We start from the raw sequence: 21,124 nt of genomic DNA on the forward strand, positions 1-21,124 counted from the left end.
GTAAACTCTTAGAGAAATTTTAAGTTTTTCAAAATAAATTACATCATACAAGTGGAGTGTTTTAGCTTGCAACAGAGACCCTTAGTCACTGAGTTGCAAATCTGTCTTCCTCCACTCAGACATGATGTCAGTCACATCTTAACAATGTTCTTGTCATAATATTTTAACAGGCCTGTGATCACACACTCCAAAACTCAATAAAAGATTTACATCCATCCGTTACTTGAAACTAATTCTGAAAACTGAAATCAAAGATGTTTGATTTCTCCAGCAACGGACCTGCAGTCTCACAGAAGGAGGCAAGAAGTACTGGCATTATATAACAGTGTTTTGAAACTCTGCAACTGCAAATACAGGAATTGCAAACTGATCACAGATGAGAGTGTGAACACAATCGTGAGGATGCTCTGGTCTTAGCATTAAAACAGCAAGACTGAAAGTTCAGTGCTCTTTGTGCTGTCAGACATAATGCCAGAGGCTTACCTCAAGCTATGGCCTTGTACCATTCTGTTCTTATTTCTTTCCCATCTTTTTTAGATTAGAGATACAGCACTGAAACAGGCCCTTCAGCCCACCGAGTCTGTGCCGAACATCAACCACCCATTTATACTAATCCTACACTAATCCCATATTCCTACCAAACATCCCCACCTGTCCCTATATTTCCCTACCACCTACCTATACCAGTGACAATTTATAATGGCCAATTTACCTATCAACCTGCAAGTCTTTTGGCTTGTGGGAGGAAACCGGAACACCCGGAGAAAACCCATGCAGACACAGGGAGAACTTGCAAACTCCACACAGGCAGTACCCAGAATCGAACCCGGGTCCCTGGAGCTGTGAGGCTGCGGTGCTAACCACTGCGCCACTGTGCCGCCCTGATCTTCTTATTTAGTTCCATACAGATATGCACATAAACCACATACAAAGTTTGCACTAATGTTTTACTACATTAAAGGTGCTGTATGGATGTAAGCTGTTGTTGTTACGAGCTCACAGGCCAACAGTCTTGCTTGCACTGTGTCTCTACTGAGCTGCCTTCTGATGGATACCTGCAGTGAGTGCCTCATGGTACAGGTCACATGACTACATATTTAGCAAAATTCTTGCTCAATTTGTCATCGGAGTGTGAACCATTATACCAACTCACTGCCAAGGACATGCAGTGGTATTGTGGCACAGAAGCAGCATTCACTTCAGTCAAACAACTAGTGACGGCAATGCCGGCAATGCCAGTGCTGAAATACTATGACGAAAATGATAAAGTCACCTTTCAGCATGACGCCAGCGAAACAGGACTTGGAGCAACCCTAATGCAGCAAGAACAACCGATTGCATTTGCATCCAGGGCGTTAACGCAAATGGAATGACGCTACATTCAGATTGAGAAAGAGTGCCTCGTGGTAGAGGTCACATGACTACAGCAAGCACAGTAGAACAGTATTACATCTCTCTCCCAAACAGTTGATGCACCCCTGGACTTCCCTCATTTCCAGATTTCAGAGCTTTCCTTGTAGTGCTCACAAATCCCAACACCATGCTTGCAATACTCCTAAATGGCATGACCACCCCCAAAGATCTCAGACACCGGAACCCTCCCTCCCCGATGTTCCCACACTGTGGGGCTGCATCCCAGTGATCACAGGTGCTGTGACCTGTTCCAATGTTCTCAGAATCCACCTCTGTGGTGCTTCTAGACCCTGCCTCCGCTCCCCACCCACAGAACTGGATTACGTGGGGGAGGCGAGACTTGCAGGGCCAGGCTGAAAAGGCGGCGGGAACTCTGTCTCGGCCTTTTCATGCCCCCCCAGAGCCATCAGCTGGTGTTTTGAATCCTAAATGTCCAGCGCCGGGATCCCCATCCCCTTAAAGATGGGGAATCCCACCTCCAAGAGCTGCTGGCCAATCACAGGGCCGACAGCTGAGCATTATCAGCAGCACCATTGGGAATGGTGGCCACTACCAGTATCGCAGAGGCCTTGGACCCAGGCCCAGTGCTGGAATCCCGGATCTCAGGTAAGTGAGGCAGGGTCACCGGGGTTAGTCTGGAAGGCCCCAACGAGGGGGTTGGGTGGGAGGATGGGCATGATGTCCTGGGAGGTGGGGGACCATGGAATTGTAGGTTCTGCCATGGGCCACAGATTGCCCAAAGTTGAGGGACAGCCCCTCCCCCAGGCCTGTTGGGAGGGTGCCTCGTTTTACAAGGTGCTCTCCCTGTGTGCCAGAGGCACCCACTGCATCTGGTTAGATCCCAGTGGCGGCTGGAAGACGCTCAAGTGGCCGTTAATAGGCCACTTAAGAGCCTCAATTGGTCTCTGAGTGGGAAGTCCGTCCTTGGCCTATCCCCCCCACCCCCCACCCAGGGAAAATTGCTTGGTCCTCTGCCCCTTCTCCCACCACACATCTCAATGCTATGGGCCACCCCGCCTCTGACCCCATCTCAGGGGGCCCATAAAATCGAACTCACACTGTTTCTGGACCACAGACCACCCTGAAAATAACGTTCTTTAGTCCCATTCCACTACTCCTAGACCCCAGGCCCCCTTTCTAGATTGGGGACTTAACTTGGTGCTCATAAATCTCCAATAACACTGCTTTGCATAATATCCCTGTTACCATAAAATTCCAACCCATTGTAAATGATTTAATGGGATTATATATAAAAGTAGTCACTGCATTTCAAAAGTAATCAATTGGATGAAACAATTTGAGCCTGGCTTAGGATAGCAATGTACCTCAATGTTCAAACTTCATTTAGAACATGATGTGAACCCTTGAACTAGACCACTGTTGTGTTGCTAATCAAGGGATATCTATTATCCTCCAAATATTTTAGCTAAACATATTTAAGGTAGCTGAGCATAGAAACAATGCCGTGAGCCACATAAAGGGAGAACTTTTTAGAACAGAAGAACATGAGAGGTTCAATAGCCTTTGGTCTTCAACGAAATTGCAGACACATCAGTATTATGAATGAACAACTGATTACTGGGACTTTCTGAGGACAGTATCTCATTGCTTTCAAAACCCATTTTAACCATGATTCAGATATGTTTGATAAACCTTATTGTGCATTTATTTCCAAAGGAAACATGAGAATAAGTGGTCCTTTTTAAAAACTCATTTGTTACAGTTTAAACTACAAAGTTCTTGATTCAATGTACTTTTCAGTGCCATGCTGATTTTGATGTGTTTTGAAGTGCTCTTGCTCGAAACAATTTGCTCAACATTTCCTAAAATTGAATTTAGTCATTCAGTACTTTTTCCTTGGTTCAAGTATTGCAATTTAATGGTTTTAAAAGGCTAAACATTCATTTTTGGTGCTATTATATTGCAGAACCCAGTTTGAAATTGCTACCTGTTTAGAGTGTCACACATCTGAATTGTACTGCTGGCTCTAACACCATTAAATAAAAGTTAAATTTTTACAAGTATAGAGTTGGTTGTCCTGTTAACTCTGTGCTAACATTAAAAAGATAACTATGCAATCCCACTTGAGGAACTATTTAAACTTCATTTCACACCAGTGACTGTTATGCTGCAGCATGTGTGAAGCTGAAGTGATGAGTGACTAACCTCTTGGGTTAGTTATATCATTATCCCAATTTGGATTCAGGCAATTGAATTACATACACTACGACAATTTGTGTTGATGCAAAGGTGAAAGTTGCCTCCCATTGACGGAAACTATGTTGTATAATTTCCTGGTATGATAGTATTCAATGCTGCAGGTTTGTGTGTCACTATCAACTAGAAAACAATTGGTTCTAAGAAAAAAAAAAGAGTGCTTGAGACAAATAACAATTGAATGAAGGTGACTGGAATGACAATTGTTGCTTTAATTGAGAGTACAATAGGCAGAGAGAAAAGGGGTGTAAAATTCATAGCAAAATGTTTTTGACTTAATCTGATGTTGCTTGTTTACAGCTTGTTAATGGGTATTCAGAGAAAGATGTGCTAGCTTTCCACTGAAGAAAATTAAAATGTCCAAGAATTATTTACCTCACTCTGTGAACTGCAATATATTCAGTGACGGGGCAGTTAACTCCAGCATATTAGCTGTTCAGGATGGAGTAGGCAGGAAGAGTGATGAGGTCCTGCAGGGGGAGTTTAGGGAGTCAGGTAGTAAGTTAAAAAACAGGACCTCTAGGGTTGTAATCTCTGGATTACTCCCTGTGCCATGTGCCAGTGAGGCTAGAAATAGGAAGATAGTGCAGCTAAACATGTGGCTGAGCAGCTGGTGTAGAAGGGAGGGTTTCAGATATCTGGACCATTGGCCTCTCTTCAGAGACAGATGGGAGCTGTACAAGAAAGACAGGTTGCATCTAAACTGGAAGGGCACTAATATCCTGGCTGCAAGGTTTGCTAGCGTCACTCGGGAGGGTTTAAACTAGTGTGGCAGGGGGTTGGGAACCAGAGCAGTAGGACAGCTAGTGAAGTAAATGAGGAGGACATAGTAAATAAAGCCAGTAGGACTAAGAGGAAGAGCAGGCAGGGAGATGTTGCTGAGCACAGCGGGACTGGTGGTCTGAAGTGCGTTTGTTTCAATGCGAGAAATATAACAGGTAAGGCAGATGAACTTAGAGCTTGGATTAGTACTTGGAAATATGATGTTGTTGCTATTACAGAGACTTGGTTGAGGGAAGGGCAGGATTGGCAGCTAAATGTTCCAGGCTTTAGAAGCTACAGGCGGGATAGAGGGGGATGTAAAAGGGGTGGGGGAGTTGCATTACTGGTTAAGGAGAATATCACAGCTGTACTGCGGGAGGACACCTCAGAGAGGTCATGCAGCGAGGCAATATGGGTGGAGCTCAGGAATAGGAAGGGTGCAGTCACGATGTTGGGGGTTTACTACAGGCCTCCCAACAGCCAGCGGGAGGTAGAGGAGCAGATATGTAGACAGATTTTGGAAAGATGTAAAGGTAACAGGGTTGTAGTGATGGGTGATTTTAACTTCCGCAATATTGACTGGGACTCACTTAATGCTAGGGGCTTGGATGGGGCAGAATTTGTGAGGAGCATCCAGGAGGGCTTCTTGAAACAGTATGTAGATAGTCCAACTAGGGATGGGGCCATTCTGGATCTGGTATTGGGGAATAAGCCCGGCCAGGTGGTCGAAGTTTCAGTGGGGGAGCATTTCGGGAGCAGTGACCATAATTCCATAAGTTTTAAGGTACTTGTGGATAAGGATAAGAGTAGTCCTCGGGTGAAGGTGCTAAATTGGGGGAAGGCTAATTATAACAATATTAGGCAGGAACTGAAGAATTTAGATTGGGGGCAGCTGTTTGAGGGGAAATCAACATCTGACATGTGGGAGTCTTTCAAACGTCAGCTGATTAGAATCCAGGACCAGCATGTTCCTGTGAGGAAGAAAGACAAGTTTGGCAAGTTTCGGGACGCTTGGATAACACGGGATATTGTGAGCCTAGTCAAAAAGAAAAAGGAAGCATTTGTAAGGGTTGGAAGGCTAGGAACAGATGAAGCACTTGAGGAATATAAAGACAGTAGGAAGGAACTTAAGCAAGGAGTTAGGAGAGCTAAAAGGGGTCATGAAAAGTCATTGGCAAACAGGATTAAGGAAAATCCCAAGGCTTTTTATACATATATAAAGAGCAAGAGGATAACCAGGGAAAGGGTTGGCCCACTCAAGGACAGAGATGGGAATCTATGCGTGGAGCCAGAGGAAATGGGTGAGGTGCTAAATGAGTACTTTGCATCCGTATTCACCAAGGAGAAGGACTTGGTGGATGATGAGCCGAGGGAAGGGAGTGCCGATAGTCTCAGTCATCTCATTATCAAAAAGGAGGAGGTGTTGGGTGTCTTGCAAAGCATTAAGGTAGATAAGTCCCCAGGGCCTGATGGGATCTACCCTAGAATACTGAGGGAGGCAAGGGAAGAAATTGTTGGGGACTTGACAGAAATCTTTGTATCCTCATTGGCTACAGGTGAGGTCCCAGAGGACTGGAGAATAGCCAATGTTGTTCCTTTGTTTAAGAAGGGTGGCAAGGATAATCCAGGAAATTATAGGCTGGTGAGCCTTACGTCAGTGGTAGGGAAACTATTAGAGAGGATTCTTCGGGACAGGATTTACTCCCATTTGGAAACAAACAAACTTATAAGCGAGAGACAGCATGGTTTTGTGAAGGGTAGGTCGTGTCTTACTAATTTGATTGAGTTTTTTGAGGAAGTGACGAAGATGATTGATGAGGGAAGGGCGGTGGATGTTGTCTATATGGACTTCAGTAAAGCCTTTGACAAGGTCCCGCATGGCAGACTGGTGCAAAAGGTGAACTCACACAGGATCAGAGGTGAGCTGGCACGTTGGATACAGAACTGGCTCAGTCACAGAAGACAGAGGGTAACAGTGGATGGGTGTTTTTCTGAATGGAGGGATGTGACTAGTGGTGTTCCGCAGGGATCAGTGCTGGGACCTTTGCTGTTTGTAGTATATATAAATGATTTGGAGGAAAATGTAGCTGGTCTGATTAGTAAGTTTGCGGACAACACAAAGGTTGGTGGAAGTGCGGATAATGATGACGCTTGTCAGAGGATACAGCAGGATATAGATCGGTTGGAGACTTGGGCGGAGAAATGGCAGATGGAGTTTAATCCGGACAAATGTGAGGTAATGCATTTTGGAAGGTCTGATGCAGGTGGGAAGTATACAGTAAATGGCAGAACCCTTAGGAGTATTGACAGGCAGAGAGATCTGGGCGTACAGGTCCACAGGTCACTAAAAGTGGCAACGCAGATGGATAAGGTAGTCAAGAAGGCATACGGCATGCTTGCCTTCATCGGTCGGGGCATAGAGTATAAAAATTGGCAAATCATGTTGCAGCTGTACAGAACCTTAGTTAGGCCACACTTAGAATATTGTGTGCAATTCTGGTCGCCACACTACCAGAAGGACGTGGAGGCTTTGGAGAGGGTACAGAGGAGGTTTACCAGGATGTTGCCTGGTCTGGAGGGCATTAGCTATGAGGAGAGGTTAGAAAAACTCGGATTGTTTTCACTGGAACGACGGAGGTGGAGGGGCGACATGATAGAGGTTTACAAAGTTATGAGCGGCATGGACAGAGTGGATAGTCAGAAGCTTTTTCCCAGGGTGGAAGAGTCAGTTACTAGGGGACATAGGTTTAAGGTGCGAGGGGCAAAGTTTAGAGGGGATGTGCGAGGCAAGTTTTTTACACAGAAGGTGGTGAGTGCCTGGAACTTGCTGCCAGGGGAGGTGGTGGAAGCAGATACGATAGCGACGTTTAAGAGACATCTTGACAAATATATGAATAGGAAGGGAATAGAGAGATATGGGCCCCGGAAGTGCAGAGGTGTTAGTTTAGGCAAGCATCAAGATCGGCGTAGGGTTGGAGGGCCGAATGGCCTGTTCTTGTGCTGTACTGTTCTTTGTTCTTTGAGTTTGCTGTAATTTTGCAATTGCTGATTCAGTGTCAGCAACAGGGGGAGACGTCTCCTGAGAAGCAGACTCCACCAGAGATTAAGCATTCACACCACCCACTGACTAAACAGTTTAAAAACTCAAAACACTGTCCCGCTGCATATTTAATATTCCCTCATGAAATAAGTTTTTCATCTCTCACTCATTCAAAGTTGCCAGTGTTGATAACAGCACCTTTATTCACTCACAATATATTTTACTGTCCTCTGTTCCAAGAGACCTTCGTTGAGGACTCCATCCCTTAATAATCCAGGAGTAGCAGCAGGAAAAATGACCTTCTGCAACAAGCCTGCTCCAAGCTCTGAAGCCTGCCTTGGATACACCTCCTGTTTTGTGCAGTGCTACCAGCACTGTTTGACAACTTGTTTGAAAAGTGAGGGAGTGCAGGGACGAAGGGAAATACTCTATAAAAGACACTGTGGTAGTGACAGTTGTTCAGTGGAAGAGTGAGAGTCTTCAATCACAGCTGCCTGGCCTGGCCTAGACTGCACCGGGGGTGCTCACATACATCCTAGCGTAAACCGTCACACTCTCTACTCACTTGATATATACCAGCTGCCAAGGAAACACTGGATCACACTAAAGCCTGAGGAGAGGCAATGCCTGAATTAGCAAGCCCCCTCCCCTGAGTTCCTGCCTCAGCTACCATTTTCCTTGTAAAATATGGACAGACATTCTACCCTGTACAAGGCATTAAAGTAACTTGCAGAAATACTGGAAATCCAGCATAACCAGGGACTGGATTTTGAGCCCCTGCCAGAGCCAGGGCCAGGAGCTAGGAGCAGGCCAGGTAGGTGCTAAAAATAGCACTGCTGGCAGGCAGGCCGGTTCCCTGGCTCCATCCCGCCCCAGGCCATTTTCCCGGAGGTGGGATTGGGGGGGGGGGGGTGGGGGGGGGAGGTGCGGGTGGGTGGGGTGAGGCACGGCTACCGGCCTGCACATGTTGGGTGGCTGATTGAAAGAGGATTACTGGGATTTTCCAGTTGACCTCCAGGTTCGCCGATGCAGTCGGGCCAGTTTAGCTGCCTGGAAGCGACCTCCAGGTGGCAGGCGGGGGTGTGGGGCCAATTCTCCAGGCAGACTTAGAGGTTCTCCCTGCCTGCCTGGGTGCAGCAGAAGCCACAGGCCACCCTGTAGAGGGGTTCCTCCTGCACAGATATGGCCTGGGTGCAACAGCCATTTTTTTCTTTGAAGCATCCTCTCCCTCACTTACCTACTATGGCATCTTGCAGCTGCTTTCATAGAAACAGAAAATAGGAGCAGGAGTAGGCCATTCGGCCCTACTCCGCCTTCAGAAAAGATCATGGCTGATAATCTAATTCAGTACCCTGTTCCTGCTTTCACCCACATCTTTAATTTTTATTTAGAAATACAGCAGTGAAACAGGCCCTTCGACCCACCAAGTCTGTGCCAACCATCAACCACCCATTTATACTAATCCTACATTAATCCCATATTCCTACCACAGCCCCACCTTCCCATACCAGGGGCAATTTACAATGGCCAATTTACGTATCAACCTGCAAGTCTTTGGCTGTGGGAAGAAACCAGAGCAACTGGCAGAAACCCACACGGTCACAGGGAGAACTTGCAAACTCTGCACAGACAGTACCCAGAATCAAACCTCTGGGTCGCTGGAGCTGTGAGGCTGCGGTGCTAACCACTGTGCTGCCCTTGCTATCCCTTGATCCCTTTGGCATTAAGAAATATATCTATCTCCTTCTTGAATACATTTAATGACTTGGCCTCCAATGCCTTCTGCAGTAGAGAATTCCACAGGTTCACCAACCTCTGAGTGAAGGAATTTCACCTCATCTTGGTTCTAAATGACATACTCCATATCCTGAGACTGTGACCCCTGGTTCTGGACTACCCAGCCATCGGGAACATCCTCCTCGCATCTAGCCTGTCTAGTCCTGTTAGAATTTTATAGGTTTCTATGAGATCCCCTCTCATTCTTCTAAACTCTGCTGTATATAGGCCTAGTCAACCCAATCTCACCTCATACGTCAATCCTGCCATCCCAGGAGTCAGCCTAGTAGATCTTCTTTGCACTTCCTCTAATGGCAAGAACATCCTTCCTCAGATAAGGAGAACAAAACTGCACACAATACTCCAGATATGGTCTCACCAAGGCCCTGTGTAACTGCTGTAAGACATCCTTGCTCCTGTTGGAAGGCCTCAGATTAGCCCCCCAAGCTATGGAGATATTTCAGCTATGAAGAGAGACTGAAAAGGCTAGGGTTATTTTCCTTGGAGCAGTGAAGGCTGAGGGGGGACATGATTGAGGTGTACAAGATTATGAGGGGCATTGATAGGTTGGATAGGATGTAACTTTTTCCCTTAGTGGAGGGGTCAAGAACCAAGGGGCATAGATTTAGGGTAAGGGGCAGGAGGTTTAGGGGGGATTTGAGGAAAAATGTCTTCACACAGAGGGTGGTTGGAATCTGGAATGCACTGCCTGAAAGGGTGGCAGAGGCAGGAACCCTCACGACACTTTTAAAGTATTTAGATGAGCACTGGAAACGCCATAGCATACAAGGCTACGGGCCAAGTGCAGGAATATGGGATTAGAATAGTTAGGTGCTGGATGGCTGGCACAGACACGATGGGCTGAAGGGCCTGTTTCTGTGCTGTATAACTCTATGACTCGATAAGCTTCGAGAGCCCACCCACCATCCTTAATTGGACATCAAATTTTCCCTCTGGCCATTAATTGGCTGCTCTGGGAAAAATCACATTGAGTGATTGTTCCCACACAGTGCAAGCTTCGGATCCAAATTTGAGCCTGATGGCGGCGTTCAGAAGCCCTCAGGGAAAATCCTGCCCTAGATCTCTGCCATTTTCCTAGTAATTTTGCTAGAGTTACAGCAAGAGACCAGCAGCACCAGACTATCCTCCCACCCCCCCCGCAGCCTGACAGCTCCCTCCCACCCCTGCATTTTGGAGTCAATCCCATTTACATGATTTAAAATAGTACAGAATAGAAGTTTACATTACATGCCCTTTGGTGACCTTTTGATTGTCAGTGAATTTCTTTTGGCCTCCTCTACTCTCCTAGTTTGTGACAGCTTTCCTTGGTATGTCACCTCCTCCCACACTAGCAGTCAGCAAGCCTTGGTGGATGTGTTCACCCCTGACCCAAAGATAACCTGCTGTTGAGCCAGCAGTTTATTATCCACAAGCACTTTATATAATTATGCTCCTGAAGTGGGCTTTCATGCCAGATTCAGGCATGTTGCCACTCGCATGGAAAATTCTGCTTCTTACAGCTTTTGTCTGGCCGTAGCCACTTTAATTCCAATTATGAAGGGACTTAACAAATGCTCGTTCCCTTTTTTGCCACTGAAACATGTGGCGTAGGGTGTTTCTATGATGCCAAAGCCGAGGTCAGGAATGGGATCAATTCCTGCTGGCCAGTTCTAAAAAAAAATAACTTTTAATGGCTTCACATCTGCTGTTGTCTTTGAAAGAATGAAATTAGCCCAGGTCTCTCAATTAACTCTTAAACATTGCGATACATTTCCCTCAACATGTGAATGTTGGGAAAAAAGTTGTCAGGATTGTAAGAACCCTTGTTCAAGCAAAATATAAGAAAGTAAAAATAAATGTAGCAACTAATTGTTAATTGCATTGGCAAAATCTGAATCTTACACATGCTGAACAGCTTCAATGACATATTGGCAGTATGGTCATTTATAAGTCAATGTACAACAAATGGCTGATGTTTGAGTGGGTAGAAATAAGTTTTGATTTTGGTATGTTTGAATTCAAACTTCCAGTATTCATGCTTCTTTTGATCCAACGTTCTCCCAATGTTTTCTTTCTTACCCTACTTATGGCAGAGAAAGGTAGCTGAATTGTTTTAGGAAAACAATAAACAAACAAGTAGAAAAACAAGACAAAACAAAACAAAAATAAAGGAAAAAGACAACAATCTTTTACCCAGGAAAACATAACTAAACAGGATGGGTGAAACGATAGACAGTTAAGAAGGCCTTCCATTCCTTCAAATATTCTCTTCTACTCTCCAGTTAGTATTTAAATGTTACAGTTGCTGCTCAGTAACACTTCAGATAAACTGTAATAATATAAATTTTCTTGAACTGTGGGTAGAGTTTTCACAATGTGATTTTCTTGGCAATACAATAATCATTTAAAATATGGTTTTCACTGGAGTTTAAACTAAAACCCATAGAGTTAAACCAAGTTTAAGACTTTTCCCCCTATATAATAAAAGTCAAATCTCGAGAAAGATTGAGCTGGATATTAACAGGGGTTGCATATGTGGCGGGAGGGTGGGGGGGGAGGGGGGTGCGTGCGGGGGGAGGGGGGCTGTTGGTGGGGGGAATGCTGGTGGTGGTGGGAGAGCAGTTCCAAATGGGAAACCTGGAAGTCCAGTTTTCCACTTAGGCTGTGGACTTTTAACACCCACCTTCCCCAATTAAAGCTTACAACCAAACTCTCACACACAAGTCTGCTCTTGCTGCAATCTCCCCAAACTGTGGCTCTTCTTTCAATAGGACATTACTGCCTCTGTTGTTCTCTCCCTTAAATGTCCTAATGATGCCATCAGATCTTGACCAGCTTTCCTTCTACCCACCTCACCCACCCTGCACATCCCCCCCCCAACAGATCCCTCAAATACACTGGTTGTAAGCTGCAGGATACTTGGGAGGTGACCGGATTAGCCATCTATCACCAGATTTGAAACTTCTCTAACACCTCTCCACCATCGTCCAGCTAGCTGAAACTGCACTCACCTGGTTCCATTCTTCTCTGTCTAATCATAGCCAGAGAATCATCTGCAATGACTTCTCTTCCTGCTCCTGCACCGTTACCTCTGGTGTCCTCCAAGGATCTATCCTCCTATTTCTCATCTACATGTTGCCCCTCGGTGATATCATCTGAAAACACGACAGCTTCCACCTGTACAGACGACACCCTGTTCTTCCTCACCATGACCTCTCTTGACCCTCCACTATCTCTAAGTTGTCAGACAGCTTGTTTAACATCCAGTACTTAATGAGCAGTAACTTTCTCCAAATAAATGTTGGGACGACTGAAGCATTTGTCTGCAGTCCCTGCCATAAACTTTGCACCCTGGCCACCAACTTCACCCCTCTCCCTGCCAACTACCTGAGGCTGAATCTCGCTTTTTGCAACCTTGGTATCATATTTGATGAGCTTCCAACCACATAGCTGTGCCATCACTAAGACCCCTAATTCCATCACTGAAACATTGTCTGACTCCACCACACCTCAGCTCATTTGCTGCTAAAATACGGGGCTGAATTTTATCAGTTCAGCGCCGTCACCAATGAGCCACCACAATGTGTTGAATGGGCGGCTCATTTAAATGGAGGGGGCGAACGCCTGCCCCCAATGACGTAGAGGGTGGCCGTTCTGTCCCCGGCACAACCATCCAGCGCCATGAGCAGGTGCTGGCACTATTTTTAAAGGGCTTCAAGCCCTGACCAGCAATTTTAATTTTCAAAGTTACATGGAGGGAAAATGTAAAGTTCTACCTTTAATAATAGATCAAAGCCCCTCTTCCACACACCCCCCACCCCCCAATGACCATTTAATGTATTTTACACACAGAAAAAAACTTTTCTTCTCATCACCAACTTTGTCCCCCGAACTTTGCCCTTCAACCCCTTCCCATTATCCTCTCAGCCAATAGTCAGAGTTTACCCCGCTCCCCCCGCCCTGAAAATACCATTCCTCCGCCCTCCCCACCAGTGTTATGCCTTGGATCTCCAAACAGAGATCGGAAGGCACGGGACTTCTGGCCTCTGTGGGACGTCCGTCGCTAGCAGGTATGTGTTTATTCATTTATTTTAATATCATTAACATATGTAGTTTAAGGTTCTGCTGCCCAGTGGCGGGGGTGGGGGGCCGCCCCGAAGCCTCGCCACCGCCGGTAAATGCGGCGGAGACTTCCCAGCGTCAAGACCCATGGCAGGTCTCTCCTGGAAGGACTTTCCGGGACCCCCGCCACCACTGACATTGGAGGGCTGGTAAAATTCAGTCCCCTCATTCATACCTTCGTTACCTCTAGATTTGACTATTCCAATACACTCTTGGCTGGCCTCCCACATTCTACCCTCTATACATTTGAGGTCATCCAAAATTCTGCTGCCCATGTTCTAACTGAAATCAAATCCCATTCATCCATCACCACTGTGCTCACTGACCTACAGTGGCTCCCAGTTAAGCAACACCCTGATTGTAAAATTGTCATCCTTGTTTTCAAGTCCATCCATGGCCTTGCCCCTCCCTATCTCTGTCATCTCCTCCAGCCCCACAACCCTCCAAAATATTTGTGTTCCTCTAATTCTGGCCTCATGATCATTCTCAATTTTAATAACTCCACCATTGGTGGCCGTGCCTTTCGCTACTGAGGTCCTAAGCACTAGAATTCCTTCCCTAAACCTCTCTGCCTCTCTACCTCACTTTTCACCTTTAAGCACATTCCTTAAAACCTATCCCTTTGAGAAAGGTTTTGGTCTTTGACCTCAATATCTCCTTATGTGTTTAGATGTCATATTTTGTTTTATATTGCCCCTGTAAAGCGCCTTGGGACTTTGTTAATGTTAAAGGCACCACATAAATACAAGTTGTTGTTGTTTTTGTTGTTGACCACCTAATGGTCCGCATTCTTCTTCCACTTGTCTCTTCCAGGAAACCCACCAGAAATTAGAACCAGAATTAGTAATAATGGCAAAAAGTCAAAGCTTAAGGCTCTTTATCTGAATGCAAGCAGCATTTGTAACAAGATAGATGAGTTGACGGCACAAATAGAAATCAATGAGTATGACTTAATAGCTTTTACAGAGACTGGGAACTCAATATTCAACGGTATTCGACGTTCCGGAAAAATAGGCAAAAAAAGGAGGTGGGGTAGCTTTGTTAATAAAGGAAGGTATCAGTGCGGTGGTGAGTAGTGATATGGGTGCAATAGATCGTGATGTGGAATCAGTTTGGGTGGAAATAAGGAATAGCAAGGGGAAGAAGTCATGGGTGGGAGTCGTCTCCAGGCCTCTGAAGAGTTGTCTCACTGTAGGACAAAGTATAAATAAGGAAATAACGGAGGCGTGTAAGAAGGGCGCTACAATTGTCATGGCTGATTTTAACCTGTATATTGACTGGATAAATCAGATTGGCAGAGGTAACTTGGAAAACAAATTTGTAGAGTGCATCAAGGATTGTTACTTGGAGCAAAACATAACAGAACCTACCCGGGGACAGGCTTTTTAGATCTAGTCATATGCAATGATGTAGGATTAATAAGAGATATTGTAGTTAAGGATCCTCTAGGGGGTAGCGATCACAACATGGTAGAATTTCAAATTCAGTTTCAGGGTGAGCAACTCGGGTCTCAAACCAGCTCTTCAACTAAACAAGGGCAATTACAGAAGTATGAAAAAGAGTTCTCTAAAGCAGGCTGGGAAAATAGACTAAGGGGAAGGTCAGTGAATGAGCAGTAGTAGACATTTAAACAGATATTTCATAACGCTCAACAAAAATATATCCCGGTCAAAAAGAAGGACTCGATGAGAAGGATGAACCACTCGTGGTTAACAAAGGCGGTCAAGGAGAGTATCCAATCAAAAACTAAGGCATACAAAGCGGCAAAAAGTCGTGGCAGGCCAGAGGATTGGGAATTTTTTTAGGAACCAGCAGCGGATGACTAAAAAGCTAATAAAGAGGGAGAAAATTATGAAATTAAATTGGCAAGAAATATAAAAACAAACAGCAAGAGTTTCTACAGGTATATAAAAAGAGAGTAGCTAAAGTGAGTGTGGGATCCTTGGAGGATGCGACAGGAGAATTGATAGCGGGGAACAGGGAAATAGCAGATAATTTAAACCAATATTTTGCATCAGTCTTCATGGCAGAGTACACTATAAACATCCCACAGATATCAGATAAGCAAGGAGCTAATGGTAGGAAAGATCTTGTAACACGAAGGACAAAGTATTTGACAAACTAATGGGGACTAAAGGCAGACAAGTTGCCAGGACCTGATGGCCTACATCCAAGGGTTTTAAAGGAAGTGGCTGCAGAGATAGTGGAGGCATTGGTCGAAATATTCTAGAACTCACTAGATTCCGGGAGACTCCCAGCAGATTGGAACACCATTAATTTGGTGCCCCTGTTCAAGAAGGGAGGGAGGAAAAAAGCAGGAAACTATAGGCCAGTCAGCCTAACATCGGTTGTTGGGAAAATGCTAGAGTCCATTATGAAAGAAGAAATAGCAGGACTTTTCGAAAAGCTTATCACAATCAAACAGAGTCAACATGGTTTTGTGAAAGGGAAATCATGTTTGATAAATTTGCTAGAGTTCTTTGAGGATATAACAAGCAGAGTTGATAAAGGGGAACCGGTAGATGTAGTGTATTTAGATTTCGATAAGGTGCCACATAAAAGATTATTGCACAAGAGGAGCTCACGGTATTGGGAGTAATATATTAGCACGGACTGAGGATTGGTTAACTCACAGAAGACAGAGAGTCGGGATTAATGGGTCTTTTTCAGATTGGAAAGACGTAACTAGTGGAGTGCCACAAGGATCGGTCCTAGGGCTTCAATTATTTACCATCTATATTAATGACTTGGAAGAGGGGGCAGAGTGTAATATATCCAAATTTGCTGATGATACAAAAATAGGTGGGAGGGCATGTTGTGATGAGGACATAAGGAATCTGCAGGGGGATATAGATAGGTTGAGTGAGTGGGCAAAAATTTGGCAGATGGAGTTTAGTGTAGGGAAGTGTGAGGTCATGCACTTTGGTAGGAAGAATCAAAAGGCAGACTATTATTTAAATAGAGAGAGACTTCAAAAAAGTGCAGCACAGAGGGATCTGGGTGTTCTTGTGCATGAAACACAAAAAGGTTAGCATGCAGGTGCAGCAAGTAATTAAGGCGGCAAATGGAATTTTGGCCTTTATTGCTAGGGGGTTGGAGTTAAAAAATAGGGAAGTCTTATTACAACTGTACAGGGTGTTGGTAAGGCTGCACCTGGAGTACTGTGTACAGTTTTGGTACCCGCGTTTCAGAAAGGATATACTGGCATTGGAGGCAGTTCAAAAGAGACTCACTAGGCTGATTCCTGGGGTGAAGGGGTTGACTTATCAAGAACGGCTGAACAGGTTAGGCCTTTATTCATTAGAGTTTAGAAGAATGAGAGGTGATCTTATTGCAACATACAAGATTCTAAGGGGCTTGACAGGGTAGATGTTGAGAAGATGTTTCCACTAGTGGGGGAATCTCGAACTAGGGGACATAGTTACAGAATGAGGGGACACTCATTTAAAACTGAGATGCAAAGGAATTTCTTCTCTCAGAGGGTAGTGAATGTCTGGAATTCTCACTGAAGTGGGAGGGCATTTAAAGAGGAGATCGATAGATTTTTGAAATATCAAGGAGTTGAGGGCTATGAGGAGCTGGCCTAAAAGAAGAGTTGAGGTCTGGGGAAGATCAGCCATTATCTTGTTGAATGGTGGGGCAGGCTTGAGGGACCGAATGACCTACTCCTGCTCCTATTTCTTGTGTTCTTATGTTCTATCAACCCCACAGTTGTTGCCACCAGCTGCAACAGCTGATCTGACATCTAGACCAGCATAAATCAGAACTTCCTTCAGCTTAGTGGTGAAAAATAAAAGCTAAATTCTTCACTTCCCCACAAATATCTCTGTGCCGCCAGCCTCAACTCTACCTGCACCCCAAGCTCCCAACTCAGGCTTAGCCAAGAGGTGAGAGAGCTAAACATACTGCTTGACTCCATGCTCAGTTTTCTCACCTAAAACTGACTTGCTATAAAGATCATTTGCTTCACGCCTCTGCCTTTTCCTCTTCCCCTCCACTGTCAAAACCCTAATCTATATTTATGTATTTTTATCACTGTTGCTGGATTGCTCCATCATTGTTCTTGCCAGTCTCCTCATTTCAACCGTTCATAAAGTACTAGTCATTCAGAATGAGGCAGCCCGTGCCCTCAGCCACACTATGGTCTTCATCCCCGTCACCCCATATTAACCAGTTTATTCATAATCTCTTTTTTAATATATCAGACTGAAGAATTACAAACATGCAAAGGTATTCCATGGGATTCTCCCAATCATCATTTTTAAATATGGTGGAAATCCCTGAAATACTGTGTAGTCAGCTTTTCTTCCGATCTTTGAAGTTATAGCAGATGAACTGTGCCCCCCACCCTCCCAGGAAATTCCCAGTGACAATACTGCATTAATATGCTTATATTGCATAGTATGATTCACCCAATTACAAGTTTATTGAAGCCTCACTGCAGAGCAGCCATAATTTAATTGAATGACAGAATAGGCTCGAGAGGCTGAATGAGCCACTCCTGTTCCTAACGTTCCTACTAACTTTTTCATTTGACAATTTTTACCTACATCCACAGTTAAATTTCACTTAAAGTCTAAGGGCAGAATTTTACCAGTCCCTCGACATCGGGGGTTGTGGCCGGGGGGGGATACGGAAAGTCCTTCCGGGAGAGGGCCGCCACGGGCCTTGACGCTGGGAAGGCTTCACCGCATTTTACTGGCAGCAGCAAGGCCTCGTGGCGGCAACCCCCCCACTCCCCACCCCCCCGCCGCTTGATGCCGGAACTTTAAATTTCAACATTTAAATAAATTTAAATCACTGAATAACTACTTACCTTTCCATGACAGCCGTCCCACACCAATTTTCCGGACGATTGCCGGAAGTCCCGCGCCTTCAGACCTCTGTTCGGAGATCCGAGGAAGAACACTGGTGGGAAGGGAGGAGGAGTGAGGTTTTCAGGGTGGGGGGAGGGGGGAGCAGGGAAAACTCTTACTATTGGCTGGTGGGAAGGGGTTCAAGGTCAAAGATGTTAAAGTTTGGGGGTGAAAGTTCGGGACCAGCAAAAAGGTTTTTTTTGTGGGTGAGAGGGAAATAAATAACTTTTTTGGTCATTTTGTGTTGGGGGGCAGTGGAAGAGGGGCTTCAATCTTTTATTGACTATTTAAATGCAAATTGTAGTTCTCTTTAAAAATTTAGATGACTTGTAAGGGCTTGAAGCCCTTTAAAAATGGTGCCAGAGCCTGAGCGGTAGGGCCGGACGCCATTGCCGGTGATGGAGTGCCCACCCCTGATGACGTAGAGGGGGGTGGGCATTCCGTCCCCTCCATGTAACTGAGCCTCTACGCTGAATATCGCGGCGGCTCTGCGACGAGCGGTCTGTGCAGGTGGACTGCCATCTTTAAAGCGCGCTGCCATAAAATTCAGCCCTAAATTTTTCATGCTGTTACATTTTACTGCTTTTTTGTCGAACAATCAGTTTCAATGTTTCTACCTCACAGTTGAATGAAAAATATAATCAAAATCTCCACAAGATTTTAGTACCAGTCATAAGGAAAGCAACTTACTGACGACATACAGTGGAAGCATTTTGACAGAATCACTTTAAACCTTTTTACTTACTGACAGTTATTGTTACCTGCTCATCTGGCAAACTTAAAATGCCAATATCAGTAGTTCCCTTACATAGTGGAGCATGGTTCCCTACAAGAACAGACAGAACAGATGTGACATTTTATTATGATGATCCACAGCTCTGGGCTGCACCAGTTTCAAATGCACACTGCCCCCTCTATTTCTTGTGTATTGCACTGCAATTATTAAATAAATGGAAAGAATTTCAGGCATATCTGCAACACAGAATCCTCTTTAGCAATGACCTTTAAATAGACTTGTAAAATAATGATCTAATAATGTGGAATAATCTGAAAGTGAGCTAATAAATGAAAGTGCTACTGGGACTACTGGTTTGCCTATATTTACCACTTTAATGCAGTACAATCAGAGGGAAAAGGAAACAGCAATGTAATATTATAGGAAAGGTAACAGTAATATAGCTATGCACATGAGTACAACAGCACTAATTGCAGAGTAGGTGATACATATTAGAATAGGTTACGGGTAGTTATGTTGTCAAAATATACAATACAACTGAAATGGGATGCAGTAAATTTGAAATTAAAGGAACGATTACTCACCAGAAGTTCTCTGAAGAGAAGGGGCTTCTCCACATACCATGGGTCACTGAATCCCATCAGTAATCATCACATGAGTAGATGCATGCTTGCACTTTTAAATTTGCCCGTATATAAATGCTCTCATGAGACCCCACTCAACCACACTCTGGTGAATGGATATAAATGCACACTCACCATTTTCAGTTAAACTCAACCAATGTAGGCATGTTCACAAAGGCTTGTTTAAATTGACATGTTAAGCCATTAGTTTTTAAATTTGGATCCCTGGACTCCATGGGAACTTTTGATTCATTGGACTTTTTCTATTTTTTTTTATATAAGTTAACTAACATGTTGGCCACAGTATTAATACTCCTGATGTCGGCCTCACCTGTGCCAATTGTGGCCTCTCTGACCTCCTCCATCTAAGTACCAATCTCCAGTCTTCCACCCTCTCTTGATGGCTTCTGACTCCACCGCACCCTCATCCCCATGCAGTGATCTCCCAGCCTTCTATCCTCCTCCCAGTAGCTGCCAATCTGTCAATTTGGCTGACTACCAGGCAGGAAACTGAGGAAAAAGTTAAAGTAAATCCTGCCGTTAAATTCAGCAGGACCTCCGTGTTCCTGGTCTCGACCAATTAGCAACGGGAGGCAGCCGTGTCTCCAGACATGTACTAATATTCTCATGGGGTCTATCAGACAAAAATATTTCAAAATCACTGTAGCAGACTGTCATGCTAGACCCCCACCTGCCAAGAATGAGGCATATTAATTTTATCACATGGGCACTGATCTGAAAACTGTTGCTGAAGTGAAGAAAGGACTTGTTTTAAAAAATCACCAGGCCCTTGGCTGGAAATATATTTGCATAATAACAGACATGTGCTTGTGGAGACGAAGTGGTTACTTCCCTTATACAATTTAACCCACAATGAACTTTGAGTACCAGGTATTGTGTGCAAGAAGAGACATTCCAGGGTCGGCTAAAACCAGAGAATCCACAAACAGACGAGGTAAAACCAGCTGGTCACGTCACTAGCCTGCTTGGCAACCTGTTTTTTCTGAACTGTACAAACAGTTTGAACTCAGACACTGCAGAATGCTCCTGGACTGAAGAAGACCTCTCCTGGCTGGCTCTCTACCTCTTTCTCACAGAACTCCAAATCCATTGAAGACACATGAACCCAAAGAGAGAAAAGTCTCCTACAGTGAACAAGGTTTAGGAAGAATACTGGGCCCCAGCAGAAAGCAAGACCGACCTGCAATCAAGGACTCTACGGTGAGCTCAAAGAACCGTAACAAAAACCCTCCTCAGATATTGCCTCAAACATTTCCACTTTATTTTTCTTCTGCTCTTTTCTGTCTCTATCTGCATGTGTGTATCGCGTATGCACGCTAGCGTGGGCATGTCCTGTATCCATAGGCATTAACTGAATTAGAGTTTAAGTTTAAGTTTAATCAATTTCAACCTTTCTTCTTTAAACCTAAGAAAACCTGTTTGTGCTGGTTTCTTTGCCTTATAATTGGAAAGCGGTGAACAAGGATTCACCAAAGGGGAGCTAAAAATAGGTTTTTAAGAATTAAACCCTGTTACAGTAAGAGCAGGTGAAGGCTGAGAGGGAACCCTAGACACCTTT

The 21,124-nt window shown here is 44.7% G+C and overlaps 1 protein-coding gene across 2 annotated transcripts in view; it reads right to left on the reverse strand.

Annotated features, from left to right (window-relative positions):
• Window positions 1–21,124, reverse strand: part of LOC137377064 (ethanolamine kinase 2-like) — a 511,523-nt gene that overhangs the window by 282,891 nt on the left and 207,508 nt on the right. The gene's annotated exons all lie outside the window — the stretch shown is intronic.

Source organism: Heterodontus francisci, chromosome 14, assembly GCF_036365525.1.
Source record: "Heterodontus francisci isolate sHetFra1 chromosome 14, sHetFra1.hap1, whole genome shotgun sequence".
NCBI lineage: Eukaryota > Metazoa > Chordata > Chondrichthyes > Heterodontiformes > Heterodontidae > Heterodontus > Heterodontus francisci.